This window comes from Pinus tabuliformis, chromosome 8, assembly GCF_031772625.1.
Source record: "Pinus tabuliformis cultivar Carrire ecotype Pingquan chromosome 8, CPIR1, whole genome shotgun sequence".
Taxonomy (NCBI): domain Eukaryota; kingdom Viridiplantae; phylum Streptophyta; class Pinopsida; order Pinales; family Pinaceae; genus Pinus; species Pinus tabuliformis.
The window spans coordinates 1,098,822,000-1,098,845,487 of NC_142294.1; positions in this window are offsets into that span (position 1 = coordinate 1,098,822,000).

Here is a 23,488-nt window from a genome sequence, read left to right on the forward strand (position 1 = left end):
AGGTTGTAGATTTAAATCGAATGAACATGGCACTAAATGTATTCTTATATTCTTGGGAACCATTCGTCAAAGTTGTTTCTGATCATGAGAACCTTCCTCACATTGAAAATATGCATGATGATCGTATCCAAGAGGAATAATCGTATGTAGTTGAAATCTATCAAGAAGGGTGCTTACAAAAACCTTGTTATATTTGGTTAGACAAATAAGGGAAAAGGTAAAGGACCTAGCAAGGGTAAGGGAAAAAGTGAGGAGTCAACATCATAGTTAAGAAAGGACTAGAGTAAAAATAAGTGCTTCATTCCTGATAAGCATGGTCACTATGCATCAAAATTTCTAGTAGTATCTATAAAAAAGTTAGTTGGATAAGTTTGTTGCCAAGTTTGAGAAGGATTTCTCGAGGGTATCTTGCCTATATATCAACACAAATTCTTAGGAATGTGTGGTATGTGAAGAATGGGGCTTCTCATCCTATGGCACCAACCTGACAATTATTCTGTAGTTTAACAAAGAAAGACTAAGTAGTATAACATGGGCTTGGTGATGCCAATTATCTAGTAGCAAGAGTAGCTATTATTCTCTTCCCCCTTGAGTTTGGTTTTAGATGTTGATGATGTTTTTCTTCAACAATAGTGCAAATGGAGGCACCAAAAATAAAGGATCATCATGCCTATATTAGGGATCTATTCTTTTCTACCTTAAACCTTTGTGTCGAGGGTAGGAAAGTATTGTATACAAGGTGCCTTCTATGACATTTAGCTAGTGCTTCACTTTATACATTGTTTCTAGGTCAAATGATCAATAAAACATTTTGATCATCATATGTTTATGATATGTATGGATTGTAATATGTGGACATGTCTGTATAAAATGCTTTAGCATGAAGTATTTTATATCAACATTCTTGCCATTTCATCTTAAACTTGCCCCATTTCCGTCAATCAATATTACCTTGGATGCATGCTCAAGAGTCCACACAGTTAAGATTATGTTTCCATTGTCTAAGACCTTTTGCATACTTCTTGACATGAGACAAAATCATGTAATCCAAAAGTACTAATATAAAACTAGACTTTTTTGTACCAATGATTTCACCTTACTATACAAGTTAGATAGTATGGGTCTGATCTACGTGAGGCCTACATTCAGTCTTTGATCTTGAAACTGATCTGGCTTGGCCCAAATTGTTGGCTTTGGTACCATAACCCGCCCTTCAAACTCGCTCTTGTATTTTGTCAGTGCATTAGATTACAAACCTAACTCAAACTCAAACTCAATTACAAACTTTATTATTTCCTAAAAGATAAGTTAAGAATTATATTTATTTTCTTATTTTCTATTATTTTTTATGTGCAAGGAGTTTCCAGAATCCTAGTATTGAATTTTTTTTAGCTCCTGAAAAATAATCATGCGCTTGTTCCAGGCAATTGTTTATATTTTTTGAAATTGTGTCCATGCACAAGCTCTCCTGTGATTTATTTTACAATTTTTCCTGTGAGAGAGGTACTGAAGAATTGTGTGTACATTGTAGGTTATGCTCTCATTCGTTGCAATTGAGTATCTACTTTGGTAAAAAATGAGAGGCGTAGTTTCCATATGTCAAATTTTGAATTTTTAAGACACCGAATTTTGTATAGAAATCTGAACTATTTCTTTCTTCATAGAGTTTTTGAATTTTCTGCTAAAAAATGATATTCTGTGCCTTAGATAAATTAGGGGTAAAAATAGTATTTATGTCATTTTTTTTTTTAACTTAGGTTGAAAGAGTAATTAAATCTTAGGATCATGAAAGAGTAATGATGTCCTTAACGTTTAAGATTTTTATTTGTTGAATCGATAAAAAGCCTCCAACCTAACCATTTATATAATGTACTTTTAACTAGATACAAGTCTATGTTAACATCCATTCTCCAGGTTAAGGTACGTACCTATGCATTAGTGAAGTTATTATCATTGAAGAGTAAAGTATAAGCCATTCCTAATGGATTGCATGCACAAGTGATCTGCCTATTTTTGGTTGGATTTTTAGATCGTGAAACTAATGGTTCACTCCATGCTTGTAAAGTCCTCATATTTTTACTATGAGTTAGGAGGTCTATGCTTGCGGCTTACACATATTTGATATCATGGCTTGTATACCATTTATTTTTCTCATAATTGTCCTAGTGACATGGGGTGCTCCAAAAAGGATGCAACAAAAATTTAGGAGAGAGGGGTCTTCCTACCCTATCATCTATTTCTTACCTGACGTAGAAGGTAAGATTATCCCAACCTTCCTAATGGTATTCCTGGTCACCCAAAAACTACAAAAGGAAGAAACAAAGCTGTAGGACAGAGGGGGTTCTCGCTTTGTGCTTGTCTGAATGGTCTTAACTGAGTTAGAGAGTAACATTGTGCCAATCCCTATAAAGAAGGTAAGATACCTCATGTGCTTGGTTTTGAGTAAGTCTTGTGAGCTTGTCCTCAAAGGTCAACTCTTATAAACTTAAGCTAAGTAAATTGTAGTTTATATCTTAACTAAGAATAGAAATATGTTTGTCTTATTTTGTAAAAATGTTGGTTTGGATCGATAAAGAAGCATTATGAAAGGATTTTTTTATAATTGTTGTGTTTTCTTTATTGTTATCAGTTTTGTGATGCTTGTCTCTATTTTAACAACCCAACTATGTTTGGGGAAAGATTCTGACAAAACCCTCAGTTTGACAAACTTAGCTAGATTTTTATCTTAATCTTTTAAAACTCTTCCTTGTTTGTAGGCATATATTGTTGAGTTGGAAGCTGAAGTAACAAAACTCAAAGAAGAGAACAAGGAACCGCGAAAAGATAGATATTGTGGAAAAACCTATAATTGATATAAATATCCCCACCATGGATTGCTTTCTTTAGGGAATTGGTTGTTTTATTATGGTAAAATCTTTGTACTAATTACTAATGGAAATTTTTGTAAAAAAATAAGCAGAAATTCTTGAACTACCAAAAAACAGGGATAGAAACCTAAAAATTTGGGTTTCCCATCTACTTGGATGAATATCTATCTATGAACACCATTTGAATGTGGGGATTAATATTATTGTCATATCATGTTACAATAATCTAGATAGTAGTTTTGATGGGGGCCTAGCATGGCCTTGAACTTTTGCTATTTATCAATGAATCCATTCATCAACATTTTCCTTTAATTTCAATTAGTTTTTACATATTCCACTAAGATGTTTGTAGAGGAAAGAAGCTTTACCACTGTATTTGCTAAATGTGATTGGTATGTTGACTTGATTATTTTAGTCCTTGGTCCGTTCATATATTTTAATTTAATTTTATTATTATTTACGTTCACATCTAAAAAAAATCTATTTGAGAGAGTTGAAGACACAAATAATTCATCTTAAAAATATTGGATTGGTAAGCGTAGGAGATTTCGCTTTTTCTGGGTTGAATTAAAAATATTGGATTTGTAAGCGTAGGAGATTTCGCTTCTTCTGGGTTGAATATAAATATATGAAACCAAATTAGGAGATTTGAAATCTCTCGAAATTCCAAAGTTATTGGGTAGTCGTCTTGCAATTGCAAAGATATTAGCATATTTGTGTTGCAATGGTTTTTATTGTTTTATTATAAATTTAGCTGTTGGTTTTTCAACCATTCTATTGAAAGGTGACTGCTTTGTAAAGTGTTTTTTTTTTAATGTTTATTTTAAGTGATTTTAGTATAATTTCAGTTGTGATTTTAATTTGGATGTATTTTTATTTTAACTATTTAATTCAAAATTGTATTGTAATTATAAATGAATTAAAATTAATCAAATTACAATTTATTGATATTTAATTTTAATTTTAATTGTTTTATTATTTTTTTGAACCAAATTGTTTTTAATAGCTATTATTTTTATTCCCATTTTTATTGTGAATTTTTAAAGCGCTCTAGCTCAATGGAAGAGTAAGTGGAGGTTGGTGGCTCCATTCCACTATGTCCTAATATGAATTAATCATGTGTCCTAATAAGAATTAATCGATGATATTTTAATTCATTTTTAATTAAACACTTTTAATATTTGTTTATTTCAACGGTGAGATATTTTTCTAGATTCATTATTTTATATTGTCTCTAAAGACACAAAAGTGATGTTGTATTTATATTGTCTCTAAAGACACAAAAGTGATGTTGTATTATCTTTGAATGTAATTTTTTTTTGTTTCTAGAGAGACAATAATTAGGATCAAAGACATTGTCTCTTTAGAGACAATATGCCTTTAATCCCAACTATTTTCTCTTGAGACACAAAATCTAAATTGTCTATGAAAAAACAAAAATGATTATGTTATGACAATTTAATTTGAGACAGGATTAAAAACAATATTTGAGAAAATACACAAGTTCTCTTTAGTGTCATAGTAAGACAATTTACCCAAAAATATTTGAAATAGTGTATTAAAACCCCTTTTATGTTGAAGAGATTCTTACATAGGCCTTTCACATATAAATAATGGACCAGAATAAGATGACGACATATTTGTAGGCAAAGTTTTGCCCCTCTTTTATGAGATTTCTGTGTTTCGCAGTTTTATACATGTGTTGAGTCCTAGTTTACTGGAAAACTTTAGATTAGCTTATGCCAAAAGCTACATAAATAGAGTAGCGATCAACCTTAATTATAGCTATATTTATGCTGTCAGATACCAAAATCTGACGGATTATGAGTGTCGATATGTCAAGCTATCCTGTGATATCATACCAGATTCAAATGTTCAATCTCACGTGTTTTTCACGTCTTTAGACATGGGTTGAGTCCTAGTTTACTGGAAAACCTTATTTTAGCTTATGCCAAAAACTACATAAATAAAGGAGTAGCGATCAACCTTAGTTGTAGTTATATTTATGTGGTCAGATATCAAAATCTGATGGATTATGAGAGTGTCGATATGTCAAGCTATCCTGTGATATCATACCAGAATCATCGCGTCTTTTTATGTTAATCAGAAAAATCAGAGCCGAGGACAATCTGGGATTCCAGCAGTCATGAATGATCGTTCCAGTTCAATCAGATCAGAATCTGTTAACCAATGTAAAGTGATCAGCATAATTTTTGTTTAAATCACTCGCCGAAGAGAACTATTGGTTGACATATTCATGAGGGCCACAGAGAACAGTACGCTTTTCGTTGTACTTTTTTCTTTTCTGGCCATGGATGAGAATTGAGGTATGCACGGATTCAGTGTTATCATAAAAAGAGTAGTAAGAAATGTTATTATAAAATGAGTTTAATTAGGTTATAAATTTGTTCAGAAAATTGTAGAAGTTCCTTAAAATTTTGATAAAATTTATGTAGAAATTTTGGGAAATTTAGATTACAATTATTTAGCTTTCAAACTTAAATATTTTATAGATTTTTAATAATATTTAATTTATTAACACAATCACAAATACTATTTAAACAATAATATAATTTTTTTTTTAAATTCTAAATTCCTAATAAAAATAAATAAATAAATAAAAACCCAATCAAAGGGTAGCCTCCATAGGCAACGGCATTCTATTCAATGTCTCTATCCTAAACTCCATTATAGCTTATCCGCCACTCCGCAAATGGGTTCTTATCCATTTTATGTTCTTATTTCGCAAAATCTCCAATTTAGATGGTGCAAGGAATCTTCATTCTGATTTTTCAAAGTAATATTTTATTAATGAAGATTTTCATTTGATGGACTTTTTCTATATTTGGGGAATATGCGCTCGCCCAACGTTTTCAGACCAGTATTGAATATTTGAGATAAATTTTATCTAATACATTATTCTGACGTTTTCAGACCGCTATTGAATATTTGAGATAAATTTTATTAATACATTATTTTGTTGGAAGAATCACAGTACTTTTATGGAATTTGTAATTTCCACCCTAGGATCCTAGTTACTGGTTTGGAAAAGTTTACCATACCAAAATTTTTAGGCCCAAGTTCAATTCCCCGTTTGAGGGGGATGATGGAAGAATCACAACACCTCTATAAAATCCGTAATTTCCACCTCATGATCCTCAAACTGTAGATTTTGGTATAACTAAAACCTCTTCACTAAAACCTCTTCACATCTCTTCACATCTGATACAAATATTTTAATAGATTTTCAATTTCAAACTCAAAATAACCTATTAAATTTAAATATTATTTATTTATCCACCTTTTGAACACCCTGAGTGAAATCAGATCGTTTGGTTTAGTTCGATATTGTTTTGTTGGATCGACTAGAACTTCCGGATATGTACAGGCTGTCCTGTTTCTGCCCAATGCTTTAGCAAACGTAAACAGACGAAATACTTCAATTCCGGAGGTGGAGATTTAATCTGATTTCCTACTCAAGAATTGACTTGGAATGAAAATTTTAAAATTACAACAAATTGCACATAAAAGGTATTGAAAATTCCATTCATTCTGTCAATATACTGTCTAGTAGCCCATTGTAATAAGGGAAAATTTTAAGAACTCGCTAAATTTATAAGTATAATAAATGGGTGAATCTCCGTGGTATATAGGAAAAATGGAAGGTGATTTTATTAATAATATAATATGTATATATAATTTTTTGGCGAATCTCTTACCAGACATGGCAAATATTTTACTTTTAAGATCTTGGTATTACCATGGGTTATCATAAACGTGGAGCTTAAAAATTACTATTAGTAATTTATAAAAATTAATAAAATTAATAGTTGATTTTTATTTTATTTTTTATTTTAACCAAGCTAAAATGTTTAACATACATTAAATTAAAACATACAATTTTACTCACGAAGCCGTGAGAGGGATCAAATATTTTTTCACTATATGCTACTTTGCATATCACGATATTTGATACCTCTCGGGGGTTAGTAGATGGAGAGTAAAGATGGATCTATGCTAGTTTAATTCCCCATTTAAATAGGCTACATTCCAGGTGAATACCATGGGTCAATACCATGTGCCATTTTGTTGAATACCATGGGTCAATACCATGTGCCATTTTTATTTTTATTAATACTAATATTAGGGTTAATAATGTTTTTTGCATGGTATTAATAACAATCTAGTCCATGGTATTTGTCCCATAGTATTTTTCCCATAGGTTTCACCTAAATATAACGCATTTTTTGACTGTTCGTAAATATAAGGTGACTTATGGAGTAAATATAAAAAAATGTTTTATTTGTTTACCATACCTCTCGTTTATTTATATTTTTATTAATTTACCATACCTCTTTTATAAATATGGTATTTGGCCCATGGGATTCACTTAAATAAAACCTCTTTATTGAGCCTTAATAAATAGAACGAGGGTTATGGACTAAATATAAAAAGAGGTTTTATTTATTTACCATACGTCTAGTTTATTTATATTTTTATTTATTTACAATATAAAAAGACGCTTTATTTATTTACCATAGCCCCACTTTACTTATATTTTTATTTGTTTACACTCTTGCATATATATAAGGTGACTTATGGAGTAAATATAAAAAATGTTTTATTTATTTACCATACTTCTCATTTATTTATATTTTTATTAAATTAGCATACCTCTTTTATAAATATGGTATTTGGCCTATAGGATTCACTTAAATAAAACCTATTCTTGAAAATGGGCGATTTTTACCCTCTCCCTTAAAATAAGGTGGGCTATTTGAGGTGATTTGTAAAAATGTACTATTATACAAAATATTTGCCCACTAAAAATTTAAAACCCCTTAATTTTGCCAAATGGCAAACATTCGCCCCTAAAATTTTCTATAATTGTAATTGTAAATACACCTACACAGCGCCCAAAACCATGAAAGGTAAATATAAATGTTTCACATTACTCAACTCCCGTTGTAAATGTTCCATTTCTCTTGCTCCCAAAATTATGAAAATTTTTTGTTGCGTGGCCTTCAGATTTGAATGTTCTGATCAATCATAGATCTTAGGCGATCGTTTCCAATCCTCGTGTCCTGCAACCGCACAACATAAATACAGATTCCATTATAAAGTTAACTTACGGTTTCTTAGACCTATTCGGATTCAAATTAAAAATAACGAATCAACCAAAGTTAAGGAAAGTTACAGATCTGGCTGATGGTCCTGTGGCTTAAAAAGATTAAGAACAATGGAAGATTCTCCTTACGTAGCGCAAATTAGCAGTAGTAATGTAGTGCAGATGGTATACGAGCTTTGCAAGGAAACCTTTTCTCCCTCAGGAGCTCCACATATACCTCCACTAGAGGCGATTCATTGGTTAACTTGTCTTTTGGTAACTCCTCCATTAAATTATTGAGCCCTTGTCTTTTGAATATATATATTAAACAAGAGAGGCTGCTAAGCAGCAAGTCCCGCCCAAAACGCTATGTTGGAAAAAGCCATGAAAGTGTGTGACAGACTTTCTGACGCATGCAGGTAGACCAAGGTTACATACAGAAGGATGGCACTAAAATACCACCCTGATATTGTGCCCCTACAGCAGCTAGAGACTGCTGCTAAGATTTTTTCTGAGCTGGGAAACAGATAAATTTTGTTTTGGATTAGGAATTTTGGTCATCTTCCCTCTCTTAAGATAAAATAACAGACACTCAATAATATATTTTATTAATATTGAATGAGGAAATTACACACATATTTATACAATCAATAGTCTTAAGATAGGAACGCTATCTTAGACGTACAGTAGTGTGGTGGAGAGATTCTCTCAACCACACACTAAACTAGGAGAAACTAAATTCCTATTATGTAGGAACAAACTCCTCAAATGTAGAATTACAACCATATACAAGTAGGAATTAATTATTTCTAACTCTCCCCCTTAATGAGTACTTGTCATGATAGTCAAATCCACCACCATCACGCGAATTGCATGTACAGAACCTCCAAAAGACAAAGAGAGATCAGTGCCTTCCTAAGCCAAATATTCATGTCCAAATAACAATCACAAAAAGTTGTGTTGATTGCGCCTTTCGACGCAACTGTCAGATAGAAAAGTGCACCAACCCTCTTATGCTCAGACACGCCAATATCTGAGACCGTGAGCCAGGTGTTACTCTAGTCCACCTGCTCCTATGAGCACAAAGCTGTCGTGTACACGTTAGACACTCAGGAAATATGCCACCACTGGGCAAGTCTGATCTACCACCACCGGGCAAATCCGCCAACTTCAATATGCCACCACCGGGCAAGTCCGATCTACCACCACCGGACAAATCCACCAACTTCAATATGCCACCACCGGGCAAGTCCGATCTACCACCATCGGGCAAATCCGGAACTTAAATGTGCCACCACCAGGAAAGTCCTGTAGCCATTAAGGCTCTGTAAGTAGTTTCTGGCTCACCACAAACCATCACTTTACAGTGACAAAAGATGGTTTCAGGCTGACCATAAACCATTACAAAGTGGTTTTAAGATCACCACGAAATTTTAGATGCCTTTAAAAATATCTTACATTTGATTCCGCATTTGGAGTTTCTAGGTACATACAATGACTATTACAATAACATACTAGGGAGTCTATTCCACAAACCACACTAACTCAAACAAACATCTATTTTGTTGTCCACCATAAACGTTGTCGCTGATCTTTTACCTCATCTTTTCATAGTTCACATCTTGGGCATCTTTGTCAAATAACTTCTTGGAACTCCATGCTTAGCCTGTCATTCGTTAGAGTCGTGAATTCTAACAAAATAACTTTACCTAAATTGAGTTAGCTAGGCTCAATAAGGCATAATCCATAGTTCCAAGAAATAAATTAAAAAATAACTTTCATGTTAACCAAAATAAGTTCTTGTTCTTCAAAGGACCAGCCCTTGAGCAACACCAGATTCTTGTGCCGCATCACAACACATTGCGTTCGATCTGATCCATGTAAGATTACTGACAACAGATCACTCCACGCTACTTCACGAACATGCAGCTCACCACAGGCTGCTCCAAACTTACTCAACAGAACACTGCCCACAAATCTCACGCAGCTAGCACTCCTGACGCAGAAATCATCTCTCTCACGTAGGTGGAGCTCATCATAATTTCGTTGTGCATGAACAAGCACCAATAGGCAGCACGCCACTAAGCTATAGGTAGATCTGAGATGCCGCGATGAGCTTCCACAACAGTGTTCTCGACTTTGACCACTCCTTGACACCTCCATTGAATGTTTTGTGCACAGATATGCATCCCGCAATAGGTCATGCACATGCGAAGTATGCAATTCCATTTCATCATCCTCTTCCTCAGAGCTAATTCGATGCACATCAAACCACCCATTAAATTATGCAAAACAATCACTTTTCAGTCGGCACAGTTCAAGATAGACAACATTCTCCACACGAGTTGTGCACTCTTCAGAGATCCACGACTCCAGTAGCTCAACGCACAAGAAAAACTATCCATGCCACAATCATCTCTCCATTGTCGGCCGATTTAATTCACAAAATCAGTCCACGCTCTCCACCATCACTATGAGGCCCCATTTTCTCCAACTTCTCCTTGGCAAGCTTTAGCGCATCTAGGCTGCTCTTGACAAAGGGCAGGTAGATCACATAAAGGAGAAGTGAAGAAATGATGAGAGACACCAGACCGAATACTTGACCCCAACGACGAGCTCTCGAAGAAAGCCACGAACTGATCTCTTAGACTGCACCAGGTCAAATAACAGTGGCTCACCGCACTAGAAGATTCGAAATGAATTACAGCCACGCCGCCCGGTTTCAGCGTCCGTTCGATCTCTGAAGCAAAATTTGCAGAAGGGTCAAAAGCACCAGAGAACTCAAAGTCGAAAGTATTATCTTCAAAAGGCTGTCTCTGCATATCCCACAGCGTCCGGAACACCTATCTCCTTCAAAGCCAGAACCTCATGCCCATCTTTAGCACCGACGCAGAGGGCTTTTGCATCAGACCTCAGAAGCCCCTCGGCCATTAAGCCCTGAAACAAGACCGTGAATGCCTCGACTTTTCGCCTCCATTCCTTGGTCGTCCAAAGCCTCAGAAAGTCCGGCTCCACCGTCTTGTTCAGTTTCAGCTGAATGTACTCCTCCTGGGACTTCAACGCGTGACGTGGAGGATAGTCTCCTGACGCACCGTTACCGAAAGGGTTCAGCTCCTGCGCAGCATACAGGAAGCAATTACTCTGCCCACCACAGGGACCATTCTATGCAATCACATAGACAAAGCGCAAGAGCATAATTGCCACACCAAACGCCAGGATTTGAACTAGAAACCTCCTATTCTGATGAAAATAATTACTAGCCTTCGACTCAGAGACCTTATGATTTATCTCCATATCGTTGCAGTGTTTATAATAAGCCTCAACTGATGCCTTTCTGAGACCAAATCCATGTAACATTTTTTACCCAATGCCCCCATTCTTATTTCAGAAATCTGCAACCAGAGACGACCTTGCAATCTGAAAGAAGCCATGGTTGATCACGTTCTCATCCCCTCATTTAAATTACTCAACCAGAACGATACAAATTCTGCGTGGATCGACAATACACACGAAAATTATGTGCTTTGTGTCACACCAGCTCTACTTGATGTAGCTCCAACACCTCCGCTGATAGCAAATCATAGCCACCATTCGAAGACTCGGCCCTTCTAAGTGGCATCGTCCACCATCTCTCCAGACAACAATCGATTAAGCACAGCCAATGTATAATACCTCACCAGAAACGGCCTCGGCGCTCAGGTCAGACACTGTGGCATCTCTCAAGCTATTAGGCAGTCGCTCACACAAAATTGAAAACACTGATCTCAGAAAATATCAACGCTCAATGCCCAAGAACGAATAGAGAAACTCCATAGACCTCTCCAAACTCAGCGCACCAGAACACCGCCCAGCTCACCAGAACCCTGTTCGATGCTCGATGGACAAACTAAAAAATTAAAAAAACTCTTTTATTTCCTTAGCCCAGGATGGGCCAAGCCCACGAGGCGCTAGCCCTCACTGCTCTGATACCAAGATAAAATAACAGACACTCAATAATATATTTTATTAATATTGAATGAGGAAATTACACACATATTTATGCAATCAATAGTCTTAAGATAGGAATTCTATTTTAGACGTACAGTAGTGTGGTTGAGAGATTCTCTCAACCACACACTAAACTAGGAGAAACTAAATTCCTATTATGTAGGAACAAACTCCTCAAATGGAGAATTACAACCATAGACAAGTAGGAATTAATTATTTCTAACTTCTTACCTCCATTGTTGGGTGTTTTTGTGATCAAGGTGGGGGTGCCCTTTTAAGACCAACTTTTCTAATGAAGGGAAAGGACCTTGATACGATGCGAATTTTTCTAGATTCCAGGCTCTGGTGTATATCTTGTCCAAAACCTATTATCATGGTAAGAGTTGTGTAATTCCTCACTATTTAGTCATGCGCTAACTGACAATGTAGAGAAATAAAATATTACATGCAGATCTTAGCATGAACAAGAAAGAAAAGCATACGCATTCTGTTAGAAGAGAAAAGCCATATCCTCTTGACAAAAAAATCAATAGAACCAAGGAACTTAATTCCGAAGGTAACTTCATGTATATGAATAAACATAAAATATTAAATGACAATGAAATATTTTGACTCCGTATGATAGCCAAAGCCCAATTTCCTAAGCCACTAACCACATGCAGACATAGACATATATCTGACCCATGATATCATGTGCACGGCGTGAAAACTTGTGGATTGTTTCATGACAATACTAACCATAGAAAAGCAATATTCAAAATATATTAAAGATAACTCCTAATCACCAAAAGAATACCCACACAAAAATATTCTTCTTAGAAGTGCATATACACAGTTCAACATTGGAAGGCAAAATATCAACCCAAAGCAATATAGAACAAACCGAGTTTGGAGCTTTCAGCTTACACGTAGGTTTTACGGTGAGAATCACACTTTCTCCTATCTTCATTGTTTTGATTGCCTTCGCAATAACAACACAAAAGTGTCCTGCTTCATTGTTTTGACTACCTTCGCAATAGTAGGACAAAAGTGTCCTGTAGATCAGGAATGTGACATAAATCCCGTCTGCTATTGGGAAAATCTATAGTTCTTTCAACGTATTAATAAATAAAAACGCAACTCCATGATCAAAATATGAGCATAATATTGGTATCGACTCTCACTCAGTTTTCCACTTTTACTCCCTTCTACAGCTCCCACCTCTACTCCACCTCAGGCTAGTGCCCCCAGCCCTTCTTGTAAATACCTGCTACGCCTTCCTATCCAACCTTTTCATTCCCTCACCCCACTGCTCTCAGCAGGCACCAAGTGAAGATACACAAACAATTCTCCACCGTTTCAAAAAGCCAGTCTTCTTGGAGAGGCAGCAGCCATAAGCCAGAAGTTGATAGCCAAGAGTTGGGTTATGCTTGCCTAGAAAGTGATTGATTGAAGCATGGTCAATTCCTCTTGGTAAACCTAGACAGTCACTAGCAGCAAAGGAAGCATTTGAGCCAGCTCGAGTGCAATCGCCAATTTGCGAAGGTATATCGTTCTGTCAAATTAGATTATTTATAAATAAGGTTATCCCAATCTGGAAGTCAATCAATGGAAAGCATTAAGGATGAATACTACAAGAAAACCAAAAGAAGAAAACATGTGTACCAACTTCAGACTCGTCGGTGCTCACGCTTTGATTGCATGCAACCCACTTTGTAATAAGATTATGAAACTGAGACATGTACATGTCATTATGCCTTGAAAAACTTAGATGGAATCACCCCTCCCTTGAGGACTGCCTTACTATTGTAACACCACCCCAACAACAAAGCAGATAGGTTCAAAGCCTGGAATGCAAACAATTACCCAGAAAAGAAATAGACAAACATTTCCTTTCAGCCATGCAGCAGAATCATTACCAGATTGCTCCTTGGTAAAAATAGGTTCATAGACTGAAGCTGTGATACCATCATCATATTTTACAAAGAAACATAATCCTTCCCTTTGGTCCAAAATTCCATTGTCTTTAATGGGCTCAGATGGACCCTTTGCTATATCATATTTATGGCTGTCCTGGTCAAACTTGTAGAAGAAACCCTTATCAGAAAACTTACAGGGCTGCTGAGGGTACTCATCATCTGTCCCTTGTTACTCATGGCAATTATTGCAACTTAAGGTATGGGACATCTGCAATAGGTCCCACTGGAAAATGATGGTGAACTAGACTATCATGTACAAACATATATGCCATGCCAAAGATAGTGATCCCCAGGTCTTGCAAAGCAAATAATCCACACATTTTCTTGACAAAATGGAGACTGATTTGAAAAACAAAACAAGAATAATTTTAATATAGGTTAGGTTGGGGAAATTGATATCAGAACTTATAGCACCAAAGCACAGTCCTGGTACAAAGCCTTTGTTGAGCCCTAGATACACCCCTCGACCTAGACCCTAGACCGCACCCTTGAAACTTCAACGACTACTCGACGCTTGACCTCCTACTCCAACGACTACTCCAACGATTACTCCAACGATTACTCCAACGACTATGAAAACTTCGACCCTCCCCACCTTGACCCTTACCCCCTACAGAACAGGAGTGACTCAACTTGGCTTGGTTACTCGGACTGCGCTACTCGACTTGGCTCTTGGTTACCGGGATACTCAACTGGGATACTACGCTTTGATACTAGGCTTGGATACCGGGCTTTGAACGGATAGGCTTTTCAGAAGAGCTTTTCATACACGGATAGGCGTGTCAATACATCTCTGGGCAGTGCTTTGCTTTGATAGGCATTGAAGGAAAGGCCTTTCAAGACTCTCTCTCTAGGTAGTATAAGTCTTATGATAGGCTTTTCAGAAGATATGATAGGCTAGCTTTCATTGGCGGCATTCCAATGTCTTAATAAGGTTAGCTATCATAAACAAGGGCACTAACTGAAGAGGGTCGGTCAAGCCCATCGCCCACCTGAGCATGATTGGCTCGGCTATGAGGTTGCGTAGCAGACTCGACTGTTAAGGAGAGGGAATGTTAACATGGCAGTTCAATAATAACTTTTAATCAATCAATTGGAGATGTTCATGGAGTTGAACAAAAGAATTAATTTTTCTTGTAAAACTAAGCTATGCTAAATTTAATTTATAATAAATAAGTGCACTGTTAAAACACTCCTTACTTATTGAATTAATTATACAACAATATTACTCAGAACAAACATCTTGAATGAATTATATACCATACAAAGCTCTACAATAAATAATTTGATATCAATATGATTGTCACAGACAGCTTGATCTAGAAGTTTAAACATAATAATGTATGGTTAACATAAGAAAACATGTACCTCATGCATACTCGATAAAGAGGAATGCGAAAGAGCTCGATGTGCCCAACGAGCGCATGCCTCCATTTCAATCTGCAATAGAATTTTATCATTTCCTTGAATAAGATCACTTGGCCGAACTGTGTATTATATCTGATCGGAGAATTTATATTTTTTTCTTCCAATGTACACAATCTTATCGTTGCTCCAACAACAATGAGAAAGTAAAAGATGTGACCAACAGGTGTGTTGGGTATCTTTTTAGAACGGGCTTCCAATGTTTTCTCAAGAATATAGAATATTGACTTGTTGCTAACATGAAAGTGTTCATATAATAGAAAGTGGAAAGATGAGGACATTATCATTCACAGCTCCATCGATTAACATTACCAATGACATACACTTTTTTCCATGAACTGGGTAGATACTTCAAAGACACATGATGTTCTTATTGTGTGAAGATTGTAATAAGGAATTATACTCTAAACTAGAGAAAATATGCCAAACATCTCTTCGAAAGGAACCTCTCCACCCTGGAGGAAAACAATGTGAAATTCAATTATTATCAATGAATATTTCTCAATTATAATAATCATTGGAGCTGTGAAACCTTATCAGAAGCATGAGATAAATAATTATTTAAGGTAGGAGACCCTACAAAATGTTTTGCACATAGATGGACATATTGCAGAAAGAGATATATGCATTCAATTAGTAGGCCGGGATTGATCTTAGAATTATTTTTAACTTAGTTTATAAAGATTAGATTGTAGCGACAATGCAAAATATTATTCGTGCAAATCTTGAAAAATGCAAAATATTATTCCCCCAAATATTAAAAAATGTTAATAAACAAATGTTAAGAAATTAGAAACTTATGAAGTCACTTATAAAATAAGAAGACACCGTAAAAAAGAAATGTTAAGAAATTAGAAACTTATGAAGTCACTTATAAAATAAGAAGACACCGTAGAAAAACAAAAAAGGACACATGGAAAAGCACACCATCCCTGCGACCAGTTGTCCAAAAAGGGACATGGAAAAACACACCATCCCTGCGACCACTTGTGCAGCCAGATATGCTCTTTTTCCCATGTCTCCCATATTTTTTGGTGTCATTTGCATGCTCGACACCTATAGAATAAGTTGTTCCACCAGCTGTAAGAAGTGGAAATCATAGAAGAAACTCTAGCGAAATAAGAAAAAAAATTCAAGTACCAAGTTTTCGAGGAAGTAGGCCATGTCTCTTTTTGTTTCAAGTTGATAAACAAGTTTGGTTAGCAGTTTCTTAGAAATATAAAAAAGGGGCCGACGAGCTAGATGATAGAATGTTGAGAGAGAAGATTGACAGGTTTTCAGATAAAAAAAGTTGTCTATTTGTTGTTGATGACGTGTGGGATAGATTTGCTAAAGAGAAGATTGGGTTGCATTCAAAAAGAAAGATAAGGTTGTGCTGACGACCAGGGATGAAAAGGTTGCAAAGGCTTTTGGGGCTGGACCTCAAATTCTCCACAAAAAGAGTTTGTTAGAAGAATAGAGTTGGAAACTATTGTGCCTCCATGCTTTCCCAGATGGTGCACACCATTGTCCAGAGGCACTGGACAAGATAGCCCATGAAATTGTTAATAGATGCGGAAAACTGCCGCTCGCCATCAAAACAATAGGGGCTTATTTGGCAACATCACTAGAGGAGCGTCCTAATCATTGGGAATGGACCCTTGGTCGTCTAAGTCAATAATATGTGATGAGAGACTGCATTGTGCCATCATTGAAGTTAAGTTACCAGGTTTTGCCTCATCATATAAAGCTTGTTTTCTTTACTGCTCTATTTTTGCTAAGAATATTCAGGTAGAGTCCCAAGGTTTAGTGCATGCATGGATTGCTCAGGATTTGTTTATTTACAATTACAAGAAGCATATGATGTACGCTGCTCCTACATGGAAGAACTTATTGATCGATGCCTCCTATATACCTGCCCTCCAAGTTCCAAATCTCTTTTGGACTAGACGCCAGACTCCCCCGTTTTTACCTTAGCTCTAGGGGCTTAACCTTTCTCGCTATGTGACCAGCCTACAGCCAATAATTTAACCCTCGGGGTGCTAGGCCCATTTTCCTGTTTAATTTCTAACGCGCCACTCCACTGGGTCCCAAAGAAAACAGTAGGGTTTGACTGTTAATGAGAGGTGCGCAAGAGGCATGCAGCTCAGTGGTAGTGCAATTCGGAAACAAATTGCAATGGAGTAGGTACTATTCCCCAGGTGGATTTGACGAGCAGGATTACTTCTACTAGCACTCCAAACTAAAATAACATCAAAAGCAAGGACAAGAACAATGAATTCGCAAATATATCGTCTGGTGCCTCACCTCGATTATGTTGACAGTAAACTTCAAATATGTTGACAGTAAAATTCAAAAGAGTAGGAAGGGCTCTACCTCCGACGTGGGCATCTGCGTCAATGTTCAGGGGCTGAAACCGAACATCCATCGTTGGCATCGCAATCCCAACTTTGTGAAACTGAAAAATTGCCTCCATCATTGCAATTCCATGACATTAGTATAATTTCATCATTGCAAAAAACTCAAACTCGACGTCATATATTCTGCTTTACCTGTCAATCCTCCGTATGAGCTTCGTCCAGAAGCGCTCGTTGTCCACTTCGGCCACCTGCAGCACTCTCTCAATGAACCTCTTGCGAGTGTCATTGGAAAGCGTGGTGACATCCACATCCTGATATTTGAAACTCCTGGTCTCTGCAACTTCGCTGAGAACAGACTTCCTTAGCCGATCATAAGTTGGGAGCTTCTCAAGAGCAGCCCATTTGAGGGCCTCTTCATCGTCCTATGCGTGGATGATCCTTCTACTGAAAGACCCAGAACAATAAGCTGCCGCGTAGCCTTCCATAATCTTGGTGGTAAAGACAGCTAGTGATGAGTGTTCAACATGCACATACCAGCCTAGCTAAGTGGTGTTGCCTCCAAAATCAGTTCGCATAGCATTTAATTTCTTCGACTAATGCTAGCATTAGTTTACCTTTAGTTTACGTTCTCTAAATGTGATGGGAACACATCAATATAACATATGTTTCGGCCTTCCCGCGCCTCAGGAAAAGGCCAAATAAGACTGTAAAACAAATTTGATAAGTTGTAAAAATTTCAGACCTAAAAACTTAGGTTATTTGCTGCCATAAAGATTAGCCCACTTAGGTTATTTGCCATACATTTGCCATACAGATTAGCCCACATTAATGCTAACAAGACATTATCGATTACTATAAACCCAGCCGCTTGTCGGCAGGGACTAATAAGAATTGAGTGTGCATGAATAACAATAATCGATAATTACCATCGAAAATTGTTGTTATTGATGGAAACCGAATCATGTTATCTGATTGCAGTGGGGTATAATAAATTTCCAAGTCAAAAGTTATTTTTTTATTTTTTAAGAACGGCTAAATGTCCAAATTATCAGTAATCTATTTATACCATATAGGGATATAATGTTCCGAGGACAGTTATAAATTTACCTTGAATGAGAATCTTTTAAAAACTTTGGTTGTTTCAATCTTTTTTCTCTAATCGTCTCTATCTATTTGAGTTTTATGTCATGTTTTGTTGCAGATACTTATGAACTGAGATTACTATTTCATAGTAAATTAGAAGATGTGTTAAAGTGTAACTTTAGCGTTTAGGCTGTACAGTTTTATATAGGATTTTTGTAATATTTTAATTTAGATTGTCAAATAGGCTTAGGCTTAATTAGTATGTACACTTTGATATTCACATTTATTTTTATCTGTATAGTTTATATCAATTATATTTATTAATGTAATTATGTTAATAGCTATTTTTTATATTTTTTTGATTGTATTAAAAATTATTTTTCATTATATAATTATATTTTAAAAAATATAATGATTGTATTAAAAATTATTTTTCATTATAATATTATATTTTAAAAAATATAAATACTATAATATAGTGCAATATCCTATTATTGGTATCCATATTTTACACGAATCTCTTATATTATTATAATTGCTATGAAACCAAAATTTTATGAGACGAATACCAAACATATATATATATATGAATTATGTGGTTCTGCGGCTAGGGTTTTTTCTGCACGCGGGCCTCCACCAAATCGCAGGCTAATTCTTTCTGTGATTGTGTCTTTGCGGGCTAATTGCGAAGCGAAAGAAAAATTATTCACAGTGAAGCTTGACAGTCGACTTCACACACGATGGCTACATTTTGACTTGAATCTCGCACTCAGCTAGGGTTTCTTTCCGAGTTTCGTGATCGATCCAGAAATTTTTATTTCTATTGTCAAGATTTCAGGTTCCCATTCTTCAACGGGGCTTGATTCCAGATTCACATTCTTCCACAGGGATTTTTCATTTTTAAGCAGGAGTTCAGCCCTACTCTTGGGGGCAAGCTTTTGCCCATATCGTGAGGCCCCAGCGCTCACTATCCAAGTAGTCCAGGTCTCACTCGATGAGGCTTTGAAGTCTTCTAAAAGTGGCTTTGAAGTCTTCTAAAAGTGCCATAATCTACCGGTTCAATGGTTTTTGGCTGTTGACAGCTCTCCACAGTTGGAAGAGGTATGGAAATCTGTCATTTTCGATGAAATTAATATTTACCCCTGTGCTAGGGTTTTCTTTATAGTAGATTTTGAAAACCCTGAAATCAGAGAATGCATTCTAGATTTTGGCCTTTGGTTTTGGGAAAACTGAGGCCTATTCATGAATCCATGGAACCCATCATTGGATCTTCCAACAACAGTCATGAGTTTCAGTGAGATTGCCAAACCTACTCTTGCATCTCTTGAATTTCTCCTCGGTAAAAGCCATTGGAAATGCAATTGGGAAATTTTAATGCAGGTGCCTAGAAATAGAGTGATATGCTAGAACCAGATGAAAGCGCGGGATTCCGAGCTAAAATAAAACTAACAAGTAAAGAGTATGTGTGGAACCAGAAACTTGATTATGAAAGTGTTCTCTTCAAATCTCAATCCTGCTTTGAGACAGGCCATCTAGCCAAAGATTGCTCAAAAGCCTAGTAGGAAATATTCTACTAGAAAGAATCACTACAGATCTACATGGTGGGAAGGAGCACAAAAAGAACATTACATTGTCATCAAAGAAGAATACTCTCGAGAATACTTTGAATTACAAGAAATCAGAAAAGAAAGAAACTACTTTCAAGACAAGTAGGGGAAAGCCGCGACGAACAGCGAAAAAGTGAACTCACTCGAGAACCCCTCAAGCATCAACAAGTATGAGAATTCGAATATCATAAAAAAGAAATCTTCATTTAACAACAAAGTAGATCTCCCAGACCAAACTTTCTCTCCGACTATCTTCAAAAGGATGAACACAACAAATGGCGAAGCGAAGACGCCAATGTCCAAGAACCATAAGAGATGAAGGAGATACAAGATAAAAGAAGTTGGAAGACCCTAGAGAAAAAAAAAAAGCTACAACACCAATCTCGCCTAGAAAGACGAGAAGCCAAACAATTAAAAACTAAGAAAATTATAGGTCCTATAGACCAATTTGGTGTCACTGAAGGTTAACCACCACCACCACCATAAATTCTTACCATCAAAATTCGAAAGGAGAAAAATAATATATATAAATAGAATGGTGGATGTCTCAATACATTTAATTGAAAAACAAAATTATAATGCCCTTATAATTCCCTGTGAAGTTCAACTGGCCTGGCAGAAAGTCTACCGCCGCCATCAAGCTGGAGCACTGAGCACGATATTTTCTCAGATAATTCAGGAGTATGCTATTTATAAATATACATTCTATAATATATAGTAAAGTCATATAGTTGGTATTCTTGGTATATAGGTTGTAGGGTATTATATTATCATATTTGTTTTGAAGACAAAGTTTACGGAAAAATTAATTTGATTCGATAGCTGATGGATCTATTGACAACGAAATGCCAAGGCGCCGTTTTCTAGCATGCAACTTGCATCGAAATTTATGCATCGCACCATCTAGCAGGAACCCTGAACATGATACATTCTAACATGGAACTCGTATCGAAATGTCTGCATCGCTTTATATGTGGCGTCTGTATTGTCTTTGTTTATTAACCTGATATTTGCTTTACTGTTAGTACTTAGAATTTATTCATTTAATAACATTTTGAATTCAACATGCACTGCAATGGAGATATGTACTGGTATTTCGTCAGCTCGAGACAGCATAAGACAACAGCCCGCTCCACTTTTGCTGGAGAGAAAACAAAACATCGTTGACAGTTGTTGACTTTTTGCCAGTCATCCAAAGAACCTATTAAGAAGTGTAAACTGATCATCTTTCTTGGCCATTAGTCCCTATCATGATACAAGTGACAAAAGGCTTTGAATAATAATTTACAGGGGGCCACATTTTTATATATTGCTAGCGAACAGGGTGTGCACAAAATGTGTTCGATGTATTGGCTAGCATTTAAGCAAGTTGCCTCTTATAAAAGCATGAAAAATGCAGCAGTTATTATATGTGTATGAATCCAATTAAGATACACCAAACAGCAATTCTCGGTATGCACGCAAGCGTGCGTCTTATGGTGGGCGCTCACTTGAATTCTGTTGGCTGCGTCGATTGAAGAAAAGGCGTTTCAATGCTTCAATATATTTATCTTCACTCGGTCTTACCATAAATAATACTTACTTTTATGTCCACCCTATTATATATTTAAAATAGAAAGCAGAACAAGTGGAGTTTTGCACGCCGTAGTCTTTAACGCGACTTTTTGAAAGTCTTTCTGGCGATTTTTTCCGGTGAAAATCCGGCAGTGATTTATTGAAATCGAAGATTGATAACTAGTTTCTGCACAATGAAAGCGTCCCAGGGGTTTTTCAGGGTGCTGAATCCGAATATGCAGTTAAAAAACCATTTTAACTGCAACAAATCATGATTTCATCTCAATTTCTTCCGCCGGATTCCCTCACCGGAATCTCAAAAAATCGCATTATAGACAACTCCGTTTTGCACCGCTGTCGCGTGAGGATCGAAGAATACAATGAATATATTCATTATATTCATCTTTGGATGAGCAAAGATGAGGAGCACATCCAATACAACAAAATGTTTGTGAATACAATGAATATAGTGCCATTTTTTGGATACGCGCAAGAAAATATCGTTTCGAAATAAATTTGTGGAATAGGAAGCTCCAATTACGCGGCATTCTACACTTCGTGGCGAGCTGAACATTTGTATTAATATTGTGAAAGATTACCCTGCTGCGTAGGGTTTAGTGTCATTTCAGATGGTCAGCGACCGAGAATCTCTCGGAGAATTGAACGGAAACCCACATGTAACGTGCGGTAGTCATTAACGGCGTCTGTGAGAGGTAGGGAACACTATGCAGATTGCATTATCATGATAACATTATATATAAACTAGAAAGTCTATTTCGGTTTTATATAATATAGAGACTTTGTTTTATATATATATATATATATATATATATATATATATAACAAGACATTGACGTATATATTGATTCATATCAATAAATATTCCTTTATATATAATAGATATATGTTTGTATCAGTTTCTATATGTTTTTTAATATATTTGGACTTTATTGATAGTAATAGTGATGAAATTGTGAGAATTTGGATATGTAATTTTTAAGTATTTTATTAAGTTGTTCATTGTTATGGTTAACCTTTTTTATGCTTGCGCAACTTGCATAACATCCCAACCTTTTTTATGCCAACAGTCTTTAAAAAAACTATTACCAGATGTATACTGTTTGTGGAACCTGGTATAGACCATTAACACTAATATTCATAATTAGTATTCAATAATTATATAGTTTAATTTATTTTTGAAATTTATATTTTATTAAATAAATTTAATTAAAATTAAAAACTGTGTATCAATAAACTTGCTATCTCAAAAAAATGTAATTTAAATATTCTATATTTGTTTTTGAATGTATATTTCCCTTCGATAAAATATATTCAAAATATTACTTAAATTTGCTTTTCTAATAAATATAAAAAACATTACTATTTCTGAAAAGAAAATATAACTATTAATATTTTGTGAGTGATGTGTGTACTCATATTTTGTGTGGTGCGAGGATTGATATTTTGCGAGTAAGAAGATGATAACTACTTAAAATTTGTGAATTCAATTCCACTCACTGCGCCATAAAAGAAAGCGTTTTATTATTTGTTTTTTCAGATG